We start from the raw sequence: 16,228 nt of genomic DNA, 5'->3' as shown, positions 1-16,228 counted from the left end.
GCTGTTGCCTCCAAGCTTTCTTCGTGGGCAAGCCAGTCCTGGGCCCAGTGCCCTTCAACATTGTTACTAATGACTCAGATGAGGAGATGCAGGGAATGCTTATGAAATTTGCAGATGACGCAAAATTGGGTGGGATAGCTAATACCTTGGGAGACGGAAACAAAATTCAAAGTGATCTTGATAGACTGGAGTGCTGGGCAGAAAACAACAGAATGGAATTTAATAGGGATAAATGCCAAGTTCTGCGCCCAGGAAAAAGAAAACAAATGCACAGTTACAAAATGGGGGATTCTTGGCTCAACAATACTACAAGCAAGAAGGATCTTGGAATTGTTGTAGATCACAAGCCGACTATGAGCCAACAATGTGATATGGCTACAAAACAGGCAAATGCTATTTGGGCTGCATTAATAGAAGTATAGCTTCCAAATCATGTGAAGTACTCGTTCCCCTCTACTCAGCACTGGTTAGGCCTCATCTGGAGTACTGTGTCCAGTTCTGGGCACCACACTTTAAGAAGGATGCAGACAAACTGGAGAAGGTTCAGAGGAGGGCAAGGAAGATGATCAGGGGACTGGAGACAAAGCCCTATGAAGAGAGACTGAAAGAACTGGGCATGCTTAGCCTTGAGAAGAGAAGACTGAGGGGAGATATGATACCACTCTTCAAGTCTTTGAAAGGTTGTCACAGAGAGGAAGGCCAGGATCTCTTCTCCATCATCCCAGACTGCAGGACACGGGATCATGGGCTCCAGTTACAGGAAGCCAGATTCCGGCTGAACATCAGGAAAAACTTCCTGTTAGAGCAATACGACAATGGAACCAATGACCTAGGGAGGTAGTGGGCTCCCCCACACTGGAGGCATTCAAGATTAAGCTGGACAGCCATCTGTCATGGATGCTTTGCCTTAGATTTCTGCATTGAGCAGGGGGTTGGACTCGATGGTCTTATAGGCCCCTTCCAACCCTACTATTCTATGATTCTGTAATTCAGCAGGGCTGTCGTTATGGCACTCAATTCAGTGCAAGAGACATGATAGCTAAATTGAGCCTCCATGTTCAGAAGCAGGCTATCTTTGAACGCGAGTTGCTGAGGAGTAACAACAGGGGCATTGCCTTCATGCCTTATCTGTGAGCTTCCCATAGGCATCTGGTTGGCTACTTTGGGAAACAGGATACTGGACTATGTTGGCCTTTGACCTGATCCAGCAAGGCTCTTTTTGTGTTGTTATATCATGTTTGAGGTTACTGTTGTGTTATTTATTTTTATATATATATATATATATATATATATATATATATATTTTACAAGAAGCCCAGTCTTCAGTAATCCATGACCTCTAAGTACGTATTTTCCTTTGTCTTTGGGGTGGGTGAGTTGTTTTTTGTTTAACCATGAAAGACCTGCCAATTTTGCACGGCTTCTGTAGGATTAAAGAATGCAGAAGTGAAGCCCAGTGCATCCACACCCATTAATATGCACAAAAGAATAACTGGTAAAACAGCAAACCACACTTGGCAAGGGAAGAGGTTATTCCACCACCCCAAAGTGCTTGTGGCAACCCACAAGTTGTGAGCAATAACAGCTGCGTTGGTTTTCATTGTACCCCTGTCGTGTGTGTGTGTGTGTGTGTGTGTGTGTGTTTGGGTATTTTTTTTAGAGAGAAAAGGCAAATATATTACCTTGATAGATACAGATGTATTCAAATCCTCCTGGCGGTCAATATTGTGTGGCCCTAAGTTGTTAGCATCTGCTGTTGTCTTATGAAATGTGTATTTCACATAGGAAAGAATGGAGGTTTTAAGAAAAAATGAAATGTACAGCTTCATGTGAAGGCTGTGTGCCAAAGCGATGCTGCAGAAGAATATAGGACTGGCAGAATGTCATGAGAAAAGGAAAGGAAAGGTTCCTCCTGTGCATGCACCGGGTCATTGCTGACCCCTAGAGGGACGCCGCTTACACTGGCGTAGTCGCTGCTTCTGACAAGGCAAGGGTAAACTCTGCGATATTCCTGTCACTTCTTTATTTATCGTTGTTTGTGGTCATGTTCATCCCAGAAAACATAAAGCTTAGGGTTTGTCCAGATGAACAAATAGGTACATATGAACAAATAGATGAACAAATAGCGCAGATGTTGTGGTTTGTAGGTCTGAGATGTTTTAGGTCTGAGATGTCCCAATCTGGATTCAAACCCCTCTCAGGTTGCTGTTTGCAGACAGCAGAAATGTATTCATGCATCCCCATCATCACGTCTGTTTTGGCTCTCTCATGCACCCCACCCCAAGTGCTGCTACTTGACATTAGGCACAATCAACTAATTGAAAGATGGAGTACAAATGAACAATTGTCATCACCATCACCATCATTCATGAATGAAATACTTGTTCTGCTTTAAAGTGCTTGCTTAAAACGTGCTGCCTTTTCTGTAATTTAATCCAACCTTAAACAGTATATTCAACCTTGCTGAGAATCTTAGTCACAGAGAGAGGGAAAAACCTGGTCTCGGAGACCAGAAACAGCTGTTCTCGTTCTCAGACCTACCACCTCTTTCTCTATGACGGTTTAGCAGACCAAAACTGGGAAGTGTGATGGAAACCTGGCATATATTACTAGCATTTACAGCACGGTGGAAGAGAACATGGTAAAGAGCCATTATTATTTTGCCAACGTTCTTACAATATCTTCTTGGAGCGGAGGCCAGTTAAGCTGAAAACTCATGATTAGTAATTGTTAAGAGAAAAGAAAATAAGCAACAGTTTATACTACCCTGTGGTGTGAGTCAACTGTTCTTGTCCTTTACCAGCAGCATCCTGGCTTTTTTGCTGAGCAACTGTCTGTGCTAAAGATGCATTCGGGGACCCAGTGGCCACACTCCAGCCACAGGCCATGAGGCAAGATAGACCCCAGGCCAACAAACACAGGATTTATTTATTTATTTTTAACAAATTCAATCTAACAACCCTTTTGGGTTTATGATCAGGTTTGGCTGGATATCCCACAATCCCACCGGAGCACAGAAAAGCTTTATTCAGTGCAGAATACAATTCAGGAAGGTACCAGAGTTTACTGATAGAGTACATGTTTTAAATAAAGTTTAATAAAAATGTTTTGCCTGTGGAAGGGCCCACTGAGGGTGCGTGTGCCACGTCTGACTGTTTGTCTACCTAGCCTTTTTATTGTCTACTCTGACTGGCAGCAGCTATCCAGGATTTCAGACAAGGGGCCTTTTCCAGCTCTGCTTCTGTGAGATCCATTTAGCTGGAGGTGCCAGGGCTCAAACTTGGGACCTCCTGCATGCAAAGCAGGTGCTCTACAATGCACCTATGGCATCCCTCCCATTCTCTCTACCACCCCACACTGCTGAACATCCTTCTGCAGCACAATGGCATTTGTGCATAACCTACTCAGTTCCACCTTCCACGTGAACAGGGAAATTAAAATAACTGGGAATTCCAGGGTGTGCTAGGAGAGCAGCACCATTTGATCTGATATGGTTTGAGAATCAAATCTTGCCCAAATTCAGCCAATCCCTACATGGAGCACAAGCCCTCTAGGCACAGTTTGATGAAACAAAGCCTATGGATTTTGCTCAGATATTTTACCCATATTTGTCTTGAAAGCTTCATTGGGGAAATTAACCCAGGCAAAGGGAAATAAACTGGATAAAATACGTAGAAAAAATGGCCACACAAGAAAGAAAACAGATGTCTATAAAAATTCTTTCATGTTACTTAATGTTACTCTGTCCTTAACATTCCTTTCCACTTCTCTCTTTCCTTAGATTTTTCTTTAAATCTCCATTTTCCCTTCTCAATAATAATAATAATAATAATAATAATGATGCAAATCTTGGCTTAAATGTACATTCTCAGCACAATGAGGGCTCCGTCACAGCCCACGAAGAGGTCTGGCATCACCCTGGACGTTATCCAGACTAATCCATCCCAGATCCTAGCAAGCTGCTCCTTTCCAGCACTGCTAGACCCATGGCAATAATAGAACTCTGCTGTGAGAGATAACAGCAATTCTCTTCTTATTGAGGTTAGAATGTAGATCTGTTGGCAGCGTTTAGCTGGTGTAACGCAGCTGGGATCCGTCTGATATTTTGAAGCACTGATGCCTTCATTAAAATGCAGTTGCACTTTCTGCACACCCCTGGTTAGAGGCAGGGCTTACTGTCTTCCACATATTACAAAATGAGAGGAGACAAATTGATGTAAATTCCTGCCCCCTGCACCCCCCGCCTCACTCACTCACATACACACGGCTTGTTTTAGGGATATGCGAGAGTTGTTTAACCCTCCCATAAACCATGGTCCCCAGGTTCGGATAACATGGCAAGCCACAATTGTGGCTTGAATATTCAAAACGGTCACTGGCATGCACCACAACCCACCGTGGCTTAAATAAGTTTCTCCAGCAGCCTTACTCTCTGAAGGACACAATTGCATTGGGCCAGTTTGCATGATCAAACAGTTTGCATGATTGTGTCCTTCAGAGAGGAAGGCTGCTGGAGGCATCCCCACCTAGCCACCAGAATGGGCAGAAGGCAAATTGAGGTAGGTAGATAATTGGATTATTTGCAGGAGATGGACAAATTGACTCCCAATTGTTCAACAGCAACAACAAAAAGGCTTTTTTCTATTTAAATTTGGCTATTAGAAGCCCTGGTCCACTATAACATAACTACCTAAATGTCACAATTTCCAGAGGGGTGCCTATGTTTGTCTGTAGCAGCAAAAACAACCAAGTGTCTTACGGCACCTTAAAAACTAACGAAGTTATTCTGGCATAAGCTTTCATAGACACTGTCCACTTCATCAGATGCATGAAGTGTTAACCTCATATTGGCAGATTTATAGACATGGGGGGGGGGAGATGTAAACTGTTGTCAGAAGTAATTGAAATGCAAAAAGTACAGACAGTGATAATTACCTTAACTGTTGCCATTCACAAAACGCTGGGTGTTACCACAGATATTTGTTAGATTTTAAAGTGTGACAAGACACCTTTTTAAAACCTAAACATAGTTAATAATAAATAAATAACTCCGATGTAATTTTTACTTGCATTCACAGGTCATCCTAATATATGGCTGATGAGGTGCAGTAGGGAATTAGCTCCTCCCCCTGAGTCACCATTTAACTCCTGCCTCCTGTTGGTGGGCTTTGGAGTTCTAGTAAAAAGCAAAGTAGAGCCCACAAACCTGAAATATCCCCACGACTGTGGCAGATTACCCATCCATCCTAATAGTGCAGGGCTAAAAACAATATGTGAAAAAAACAAGCATCTGTCATCAAAAAGCAACCCAGTCTCTGAATAACTAAACCCAGCTAGAAGTTCCAGAAGTCTCCCAGGCTGGACTTGGTATGTCTCCAGGGCAAGAGTCTTCCTCAGTTGGTTGGCAGCCATAGAGGATACCTCTCTGCGCACTGATCTGTCACACAGATTGGGGGACTTTTTCTTAGACCTGATTTGTAGCAATGCCAAATCTTTTGCGTTTGGTCATGCTGAAGTAAATGTAAAATGCTATGAATGCACATTCGAACTAATCTTCGTTGCTCCCACTCTGATGTTTAGAAGTTCGGTGTCTTTTATGACAAAAATAACACCTTGAAATCGAAAATGGCGTAGCAAACTGGGTTGACTTGCTTCCCAAGTGTATGCTTGCTTCCTCCTTGCATCTTTTAAGATATTGTAGAGGTAAATACCCCTTCATGGATCACTGCCTTGTTGTGGCGAAGGGGCTTGTGTAACTCAGTGAAGCCATAAGCTATGCCGTGCAGGGCCACCCAAGACGGACAGGTCATGGCAGAGAGTTCTGACAAAATGTGGTCCACTGGAGAAGGAAATGGCAACCCACTCCAGTATTCTTGCGAAAAAAAATCCATGGAACGTATCACAAGGCTAAAAGAGATGACGCTGGAAGATGAGCCCCTCAGGTCTGAAGGTGTCCAATATACTACTGGGGAAGAGCAGAGGGTATTTCCAAGTAGCGCCAGAAAGAGCGAAGCGGCTGGGCCAAAGCTGAAAGGACACTCAGCTGTGGATGTGTCTGGTGGTGAAAAGAACATCTGATGCTGTAAAGAACAATACTGTTTAGGAACCTGGAATGTCAGATCAATGAATCAAGGTAAGCTGGAGGTGGTCAAACATGAGATGGCAAGACTGAACATCGACATCTTGGGAATCAGCGAACTAAAATGGACAAGCATGGGCAAATTTAATTCAGGTGACCATCATATCTACTACTATGGGCAAGAATCCCGTAGAAGAAATGGAGTAGCACTCATCGTCAACAAAAGGGTGGGGAAAGCAGTACTGGGGTACAATCTCAAAAATGAGAGAATGATCTCAGTACGAATCCAAGGCAAACCATTCAACATCACAGTAATTCAAGTCTATGCCCCAACCACTGATGCCGAAGAAGCTGAGGTTGATCAGTTCTATGAAGACCTACAACACCTTGTAGAACTAACACCAAAAAAAGATGTCCTCTTCATCATAGGGGATTGGAATGCTAAAGTAGGAAGTCAAGAAATCACCGGGATAACAGGCAAGCATGGCCTTGGTGTACAAAATGAAGCAGGACAAAGGCTAATAGAGTTTTGCCAAGAGAACACGCTGATCATAGCAAACACTCTTTTGCAACAGCACAAGAGGCGACTCTACACATGGACATCACCAGATGGTCAATATCGAAATCAGATGGATTATGTCCTTTGCAGCCAAAGATGGAGAAGCTCTATACAGTCAGTCAAAACAAGACCTGGAGCTGACTGTGGCTCAGATCATGAGCTGCTTCTTGCAAAAGTTCGGCTTAAATGGAAGAACGTAGGGAAAACCACTAAACCGTTCAGGTATGACTTAAATCATATCCCTTATGAATATACAGTGGAGGTGAGGATTAGATTTAAGGGATTAGACTGTCAAGTGCTCCTTGGAGGGCTCTCAGTCTAATCTAGTAGCCAAGTCCAGACACAGACAAAGGGATTCTTTTCAAAGTTTTATTCTTCTTTTACAACTTAACAGCTCTACAGGTAGCAACTAGATCTGAGCAGCAGCATCCCTATGCCCTAAGTTAGAACAGTTGGTCCCCGTTTGAAAAGCAATTACTGGCAGACCCCTGAATATAAGGACTAGGGAGAATCCCTCCCCTGTTCCCTTGGATCCTCTGGGCGCAACCGTTCTTTGAGCGCCAACCATTTGGCGCCACTCTCTGCGTCTGCGCTGCGCACCCCCCCAGTCTACTATCTGTGCTGAGTCACTCCCTGGTCTGCTTTCTAAACTAGGAATGTGGGTGGGAAGAAGCTCCGTCAGCTGTTGGTCCTGGGAAAACAGGAGCGCGCTCCTCTCCCGAAGGAGCGACTGCTCTTCCTCAGCATCAGAACTACTCTGGGATTCTATGGGCTCAGTGTCCACCCTGACATAGACCTGATAAACAGAGTGCCTGAGGAACTATGGACGGAGGTCCATAACATTGTTCAGGAGGCAGCAACTCAATCCATCCCAAAGACAAAGAAATGCAAGAAAGCAAAGTGGCTGTCTGATGAGGCTTTACAAGTCACTGAGGAAAGAAGGGAAGCGAAAAGCAAGGGAGAAAGGGGAAGATATATCCAACTGAATGCAGAGTTCCAGAGAATAGCAAGGAGAGACAAGAAGGCCTTCTTAAATGAACAATGCAAAGAAATCGAGGAAAACAACCGAATGGGAAAGACTAGAGATCTCTTCAAGAAAATCGGAGATATCAAGGGAGTGTTTTGTGCAAAGACGGGCATGATAAAGGACAAAGAAGGCAGGGACCTAACAGAAGCAGATGAGATTAAGAAGAGGTGGAAAGAATACATAGAAGAACTATACTGGGAAGTTCTGAATGTCCCTGATAGCCATGATAGTGCGGTCACTGAACTTGAGCCGGACATCCTCGAGAGTGAAGTCAAGTGGGCCTTAGGAAGCATTACTAACAACAAAGCTAGCAGAGATGACAGTATCCCAGCTGAGCTATTTAAAATCCTAAAAGACAATGCTGTTAAAGGGCTGCATTCAATACACCAACAAATTTGGAACACTTAGCAGTGGCCACAGGACTGGAAAAGGTCAGTTTACATTCCAATTCCAAAGAAGGGCAGTGCCAAAGATTGTTCAAACTACCGTACAATTGCACTCATTTCACATGCCAGCAAGGTGATGCTCAAAATCCTACAAGCTAGGCTTCAGCAGTATGCGAACCGAGAACTACCAGAAGTACAAGCTGGGTTTCGAAGAGGCAGAGGAAGTAGAGATCAAATCGCCAACATTTGCTGGATCATGGAGAAAGCAAGAGAATTCCAGAAAAAGTCTATTTCTGCTTCATTGACTACGCTAAAGCCTTTGATTGTGTGGATCACAACAAACTGTGGCAAATTCTTAATGAGATGGGAGTACCAGACCACCTTTCCTGTCTCCTGAGAAACCTGTACAAGGGTCAAGAAGCAACAGTGAGAACCAGACATGGAACAACCGATTGGTTCAAAATTGGGAAAGGAGTACGACAAGGCTGCATATTGTCGCCCTGCTTATTTAACTTATATGCAGAGTACATCATGAGAAACGCCGGGTTGGATGAATCACAGGTCAGAATTAAGATTTCCGGGAGAATTATGAACAACCTCAGATACGCAGATGATACCACCCTAATGGCAGAAAGCGAAGAGGATCTCTCTTGTTGAGGGTGAAAGAGGAGAGTGCAAAAGCTGGTTTGAAACTCAACATTAAAAAAACGAAGATCATGGCATCTGGCCCCATCACTTCCTGGCATATGGAAGGGGAAGAAATGGAAGCAGTGACAGATTTTATTTTCTTGGGCTCCAAGATCACCACAGACGGTGACTGTAGCCATGAAATTAAGAGATGCTTGCTCCTTGGGAGGAAAGCTATGGCACACCTAGACAGCATAGTAAGAAGCAGAGACATCACCTTGCCGACAAAGGTCCGTCTAATCAAAGCTATGGTTTTCCCAGTAGTAATGTATGGCTGTGAGACTATAAGGAAGCCTGAGCGCCAAAGAATTTATGCTTTCGAACTGTGGTGCTGGAGAAGACTCTTACGAGTCCCCTGGACTGCAAGGAGGTCAAATCAGCCTATCCTAAAGGAAATCAACCCTGACTGCTCATTGGAAGGACAGATACTCAAGCTGAAGCGCAAATATTTTGGCCACCTAATGCGAAAAGATAACTCCCTGGAAAAGACCCTGATGCTGGGAAAGACTGAAGGCAAAAGGAGAAGGGGACGGCAGAGGATGAGATGGCTAGATAGCATCACTGATGCAATGAATATGGACTTGAGCACACTCCGGGAGAGAGCGCAGGACAGGAAGGCCTGGCGTGCTACGGTCCATGGGGTCATGAAGAGTCGGACATGACTGAACGACTGAACAACAACAAGAGGTAAATAAAATAAGGAGAAAAGGTTCATTGCAGAGGGAACAGATAAATAACGTGCCATAAAGTGTATGTGTGGGGGGAGGATGCTTAGAAACTAGAAAACAAATTTTTCCAAAAGCAGGAGTTGACTCATGTGGCACAGAGTGGTAGGCAGCAATATTGCAACTGAAACGCTCCCCATGACCCGAGTTCGATCCCAGCAGAAGCTGGGTCTCGGGTAGCCAGCTCAGGTCAACTCAGCCTTCCATCCTTCTGAGGTTGGTAAAACAAGTACCCAGCTTGCTGGGGGAAAGGTAATCACGACTGGGGAAGTCAATGGCAAACCACCCCGCTATAGTCTGCCATGAAAACGCCAGCACAAGCGGCATCCCTCTAGGGGTCAGTAATGACCTGGTGCTTGCACAGGAGGAACCTTTCCTTTCCTGTGGTGTGTGTGTGTTTTTTCTACAAGGCAAAGCTTTTTGTCTCTTAGATAGTGCATGGACACTGTGGTTGCCATGGTAAGGTACATGGGGTTTTTTTTTTAATTGCAAGCACTATAAATAGTCATCTTCTTTGTTGTCCAAGAACGTAAGTGAGAGATGCTCTAGTCAAACAGGTGCTCCAGTCAAATCCATGAAAGGTTACACGGCTGTTTACCAAAGCAAGTGATGTTGGATGATGTGTTTGCCGGATGACGTTATTTTGGTGGAGGATGTTGGTTCCCGTGTGTGCCCATTCATGGATGAACATCACCTACTAGTTACTTCAGGAAGATCTCTTCTGCCTTTCCATATCCAGAGGGGAGCAAGCCTCCTATGGGATATACTGACTTAACATTCATAATGAAAACAAATTTTGATTTAGGCAAGCTGTGCTGATGCTTCATGTTTTGATGAGCATCTTCAATGAGCATGTCTTCCCTATAAACAAGTATTGTTATGCATAGTTCCTTGGACCACACCTGTGTTTTGCCCTGCCTGCCCTCAGTACTGGCTTCGGGTCACACCTACCTGCATCAGGTCTTCATTCTTGGATTGCCTTGTTAGCTGTAGACCCACCTCAGACCTCTGATACTGCCTAGCCCTTGGTGAATCCCTATTGGCTCCAACCGTGCCTCTGGCTCATCTGTTACATTTCCCCCACTTGTGGATTTGTATCCTGCTCTTGGGAGTGAGGTGAGGGAGATGGATGCTGTGTTGGGCCAGCTCATGAAAGCTGATGTAGTTATGTTCTGGAGATCATCGTCAGCTAATTGAGATCTCAACGCACTCGAGAGGGGTTATGAAGTCCAAGCAAAAGTTGAATTACAACTGCATTGCATCAATCAATTGCAAAGGAGTACAGAACATAAAAATCTACTACCCGCAATCTTGGCACTCACTTCAGTACCCAAGCAGAGATTTTGGAATGTTAACCTCCCAGTATCACTCTGAGACTGTTTCAGACTTGCCTCTCTGTAAATCACATCCGAGCTGCAGCAACATCTGCAGGAAATTTAACAAAACTATTTGCTACAGAAACATTGGCCTAAATCATTCTCCCTTCCTCACTCACCCTCCTGCACTCAAAGAAGTTATGAAAACAGTTTGCCTCAATGCATGATGCTGCAGAGCAGGACTTTGCAGGGGGCAGGAAGGTGAGAGGATGGGGAAAATGCACAGTCTTTGAGACGGACTATATTCGCTCTAGGGGCAAGCATTGCAGCAAAGGCCTCAACCCATGAGAATTCTAAGTACAAGCATCACAGCTTGTAGGACTGCATGGAAGAATTCCAAGGGCTAATCCAAGGGTACACGAAGGGATGTTGGAGAAATTCGAGACAGACTAAATGAACTTGGATTTCTAAGAATCCGACCTGTGGAATCCACTGCAGAGCAACCTCCTCTGGCCACGCAGAGTCCATGGACTTTCAGATGTGTTTTTTTTTTTTCACTTTCCCGAAATGTACGCATATTTATTCATAGGAAAATATGCACATTTCTGCTAAAGAAAAGTTGAATGGAATGGGGGACAATATGCTAAATGTCACATACTAAGGTAAATTATGTAAGTTGTTCTGAGACTTCTTACATAATTATTTGCGAATTTTTCCGCACAATGGAAAAAATAATAATTCCCATCTGTCTGTGAGGAGACGAGGGAACAAAAGGCACCTGACAATCCACAAAACACAGACAGAGCAGATTTTACACAGTTCGTACACCCCTAGGTACACTTGGTTCTCTTGCACTGGGGCCCAACATCAGCCCCAAATATGGAACATACAAAGCTGACTTATACCAAGTCAGACAGTTAGTCTATCTTGCTCAATATCATCTGTTGACTGTCAGTGACTCTCCGCGGTCACAGATGGGAGTCCTTCTAAGCCCTGTCTGGAGATGCCAGGGGTTGAACATGGGACCCTCTGCTTGCAAAGCATGCGACCTTCCACTGAGCTATGGCTCCTCAAGCATTAGCATTATTCATAGGCCTTGCATACAAAAGGGCAAGCAAGATTAATCTCCAACTCTTTAGAAGATCAGAATTGCCTTGTTGGGCCAGACCAAAGCTATATCTAGAACAACATTCTGTTTCTAGCATCAGTCAACCAGATGCCTCTGGGAGGCTCATGAATCAGGACAAGAAGGCAAACCCCCTCCTTTCTTTGCCCCCTTTATATTAAGAAGTATACACCCCCTGAATACGGGGGTTCCATTAGGTACCATGACTAACAGCTATTGATAGATGTATCCTCCCTGGCAGGAAGTTCTTCTTTGTGGTCTATGGGAACATGTATGTACAAACATATATAGTTTCGCCCTATGGGACTGAAGCAACTCAAGCGATCTTGGCGGGTGCATCAATGAGAAAAACCACATCTCATTCCAGCCACCACCCTTACCTTCGTAAGAGCCTGTTTGCACTCTCACACAGGCAAAGCATACCTGCCTGCCAGCAAGAACAAGAGCCTTTTGAGTATGGCACGTTCTGTAATGAACACTTACTGATGGAAGAGACCATGCATCCAATGCCTCTTGGGACTCAGGCAGCCACCACAGTGGTTGCACCATTTGGAAGACTCCATATGCATGTGCCATCAAATTGGGTCCAAGGTCCCATCTCACACACTGCTTCTCCCTCACCTTGCTCTGTTCCATGTGGGTTTCCCTCCTGTTGTAGGTACATCAACCACACCTCCTTAGAGGTTGCCTGCTCAGATCTCTAGTGGCCTCCCAGACACAAATCATGGGTACACTCATTGCAAATCTCTCCAAATACATGCTGTTTGGTCGCCCGCAGAGTGTTGCGTGCATATCAGTGCTCTCGAGCTACTCACCATTACCAAGACACTGCAAGCGTTCACAGCAGAGCTAGCAGGTTGTACGATACAGGTGGGGTGTACGGCTATTATAAAATCTGTTCCATCTGCATTTTGCGGATTGTCTGGTGCCTTTCATTCCATTGTCTGATCATTGGTGGAATCAGATTTTTTCCAAATTCCCAATTTTCCTCAAATTCACATGTGAAAATGTGCAACCCTCCCCCCAAATGCACGAATCCCCCCCCCCAAATGTGCATTTTCCTGCTTTAGCCTATGGGGGAAATGCGCATTTTCAGCCAGTTTTTTTTTAATTTCATGTATTTTTCTACAACTAAATTTGCATAAAATTCCAGAAAGTACAGAAAAAAGGGGGCCTGCAGAATCCATATGACTGCGTTTAGTCAGATTCATAGAAATCTGAACTCATTTAATTCTGTTGCAGACTTCTCCAACATCCCCAGATACTAGTCACCTCAGTCAAGCTTCTACATCAGCAAATAGGGAGGTACATGGTCCAGAACCATGCTGAAACATTCTCTAGTACTTTGGAAGTGGTGCATAGCCAGAGGAATGTTCATAGTAGTAACCCACTTGGCAGGAGAGGACAATAGTATTCACTGTGGTTCATCGTCCCTTTTGCCACTGGGATCAACCACTAATAGAGCTCTTCACATCCTCCAACATCTCCCAGTGCCCCCTCTTTTGCAGCAGGGTGGGAGATGGAATGGATTGGCTGGGCAATGCCTTTACATTCCCTTGGTAGGGACAGCTTCTCTATGCATACCCTCTGATACTGACACTCACCAGAGTCCTGGCCAAAGCACAGGAGGACAACGCCAGTCTCATCCTCATTGCCCTTTGGTGGCCACAGCAACCATGGTTCACCACACCCCTTCTGTTCTTGCACCAAGAGCATTGATGCCTACTGCAGCACATGGACCTCATCATGCTGGACTGAGGGATGATCCAACACCTGGACCCTCACACCCTCAGCCTCATGGTGTGGAAGATTCTACCACTGTAACTGTTTTGGAGGATGTCCAGCGTGTCCTCGATGCAGTGCAAAAGCAGTCTACGCTGCATTTGTACAAAGCTAAGTGATCCAGATGTTCGGTGTTTTCAACCAGACATAATGTTGATCCCATCAGCTGCCCATTGCAGCATGTGTTTATATTCCTTTTGTTCCTGGAGTCTGATGTCTTGAAACTCTCCTCCTTGAAGGTTTACTTAGCTGCTAGTGTGGCATTCCATAGCCCAATTGGAGGGGGGATGGACTTCTCCATGTTCTCTCATTCCACAGTTAAAACATTTTTAGGGCATTGTGCAACCTATTCCCTCCACACAAGCCTTCATTTCCATCATGGGGTCTTCCTCTTGTTCTGGTAGGCAAGCACTTCAAACCATTAGCAACCACTGACCTCCATTTGCTGACCCTAAAAGTTGTCTTTCTCATGGCAGTTATTTCAGCATGCTATGCAGGAGAACTCTGGGCCCTCTGAGACGATCCCCCATCTTTGGTGTTCCAGAAAGACTAGGTGGTTTTGCATCCGGATGTGTCATTTCTACTGAAGGTGGTCTCAGTCTTTCACCTGGATCAGGACATCACTTTACCATCTTTCTTTACTTTGTCATCATCACCACTGGAAATGCCCCTCCATCTGATATTGTGGGGCAGTCCAGGCACTTCAAATGGACTCAGAAGTTGCTTGTTTCTTATCAGGGGCCACCATGGTTCACTAGTCTTCTCCCAGTGCCTGGCAAAACGGGTGACTGAAACTATCCACTTAGCGTACCAGCTCTTCAGTCTCTCAGTTCCTAATCCAGTCCTGGTTCACTCTGCTATAGCCATGGCATCCTCCACTGCCTTTATAAGGGGCATCCCGATTCTCAAATTATGTAGGACGGTGACATGGTCCCAGCCATCCACCATTGTCAGGCACCATTGGCTGGATGTTCAGGCTCTGCCTTTGCCAGAGCGGTACTCTTTTCAGTGTTATCTTTGCATCTCTACCCTGCTAACTACAAAGAAGGAGGACAGGTTGCTTACCTGTAACTGTAGTGCATGTTATGTGAATGTTATGCATTCACATAACCCACCCACCAGCCCACACAGGTGCCTCTTTATTCTTTTGGGTATCTGTTGCCTATGATGGTCTAGAGGAACTGAGGAAAAGGACAGAGGTACACCCAGGAGTATGCACACTAGAGTGAGGTGGGGGGGGAGACTTCCCACCAAAGCCTTTCACTTCTAGAATGTTCCAAACAGGGCGATGCACAGGCACAGAACCCATGTGTGTGAAAGCACAGATGAGCCCTCAGAGGACTAGAGGTAAGCAGCCTGCCTATCCCAAGTTCAGACCCTGGAATCTCCAATTTAAAAGTATCAACTAGCAGGTGATGGAATTTACCTGAGACCCTGGAAAGCTGATGCCAATTGTAGACAATACCTGGCGAGGTGGACAGATAGTCTGAGCTGGTATAAAGCAGCGTCCTATTAATGTCTAAACCCTTTTCAATTACTGCATCATACAAGAGTAATTTTTTTTAATTATCCTTTTTAATATATAGAAAGATGACTGTGTCAAATATCCAGCATATCTTAAACCAATTGCATAATTTCACAAATTTCATAGAATCATAGAGTTGGATTTGCCCAAAGGGTAATGAACCTAAGGAAATTCTCTGACCATCATCTACTCCAATGGTCAGCAAACGTATTCCATTTCTCCAAGAACACTTTTCTCTCCCTTCTCCAAAACTTACCACATGTGTTAATTTCATCATAAGCAAATTGTTCCACACACCATGCATCAAGTCTGCTTGTTTTCCATTTGCTGGCTCCTTCAATTCTCTCAGATCAGACTTCAAACTAGTTTCCTAAAAATATTTCAAATATATCCCAGCAAGATTATTGGTGCATTTAACCATAACTCCTATCCTGTTAACTTTCCACTTTGAGCTTTATGAGCCAGAACAAATTCCCCAAGTAGACACTCAAGGCAGGCTGGGAATGGTGGTGATGGTGGTGGTGGTATGTGCACAAATAAAAAGATGCCCCCTACTTTGGCATCGTCACTTCTGGAAATGCCCCTCCATGCACATGATGTTCATAGGGTGCTAGCATTCTACACTGATCGGTCCAGGTACCAATCAAAAGGGTAGTTTTTCCCATTCCCACTTCCCTTTTAGATTGGTTCTAAACAAATGGGTTTAGATTGTATCAGTGAGCCCTAGTTCTTCCAACCCAATGTGTTCCTGGAAATGTTGGCAACCATTTGCTTTCTTTTTGCTCTTTCATAACTGTTCTGGCTCCCATCACCAAGGAGAGCTGTTACAGAGAGGAGGAGGAGACACCACACACACACACACACACACACACACACACACACAGAGGAGAACACCTGTAGAAGATCACATGGCTTGAGAAAAGCTTTGGAACCCATTTCCACTTTGGAACAAGGGTGTTTTTCTTTCCTAAACACTTCAGCAAAAGAGAAGGGGGGGGGGAGAACCCATAGTTGTG

The 16,228-nt window shown here is 44.6% G+C and overlaps 1 protein-coding gene across 5 annotated transcripts in view; it reads left to right on the top strand.

Annotated features, from left to right (window-relative positions):
- Positions 1-16,228, top strand: part of MORN1 (MORN repeat containing 1) — a 316,149-nt gene that overhangs the window by 180,637 nt on the left and 119,284 nt on the right. The window contains exon 14 of one of the 5 annotated variants that reach the window (XM_084821657.1): positions 1,786-1,821. The exons of the other annotated variants lie outside the window; for them this stretch is intronic. The gene's annotated coding sequence lies outside the window, so the exon portion shown is untranslated. Of the gene's footprint in view, positions 1-1,785; positions 1,822-16,228 lie in introns of those variants that run through there. 5 annotated transcript variants of the gene reach the window in all.

Source organism: Heloderma suspectum, chromosome 15 (assembly GCF_057233095.1).
Source record: "Heloderma suspectum isolate Gila_16-S chromosome 15, 16-S_ref, whole genome shotgun sequence".
NCBI lineage: Eukaryota > Metazoa > Chordata > Lepidosauria > Squamata > Helodermatidae > Heloderma > Heloderma suspectum.
This window is presented reverse-complemented; position numbering and strand designations above follow the sequence as displayed.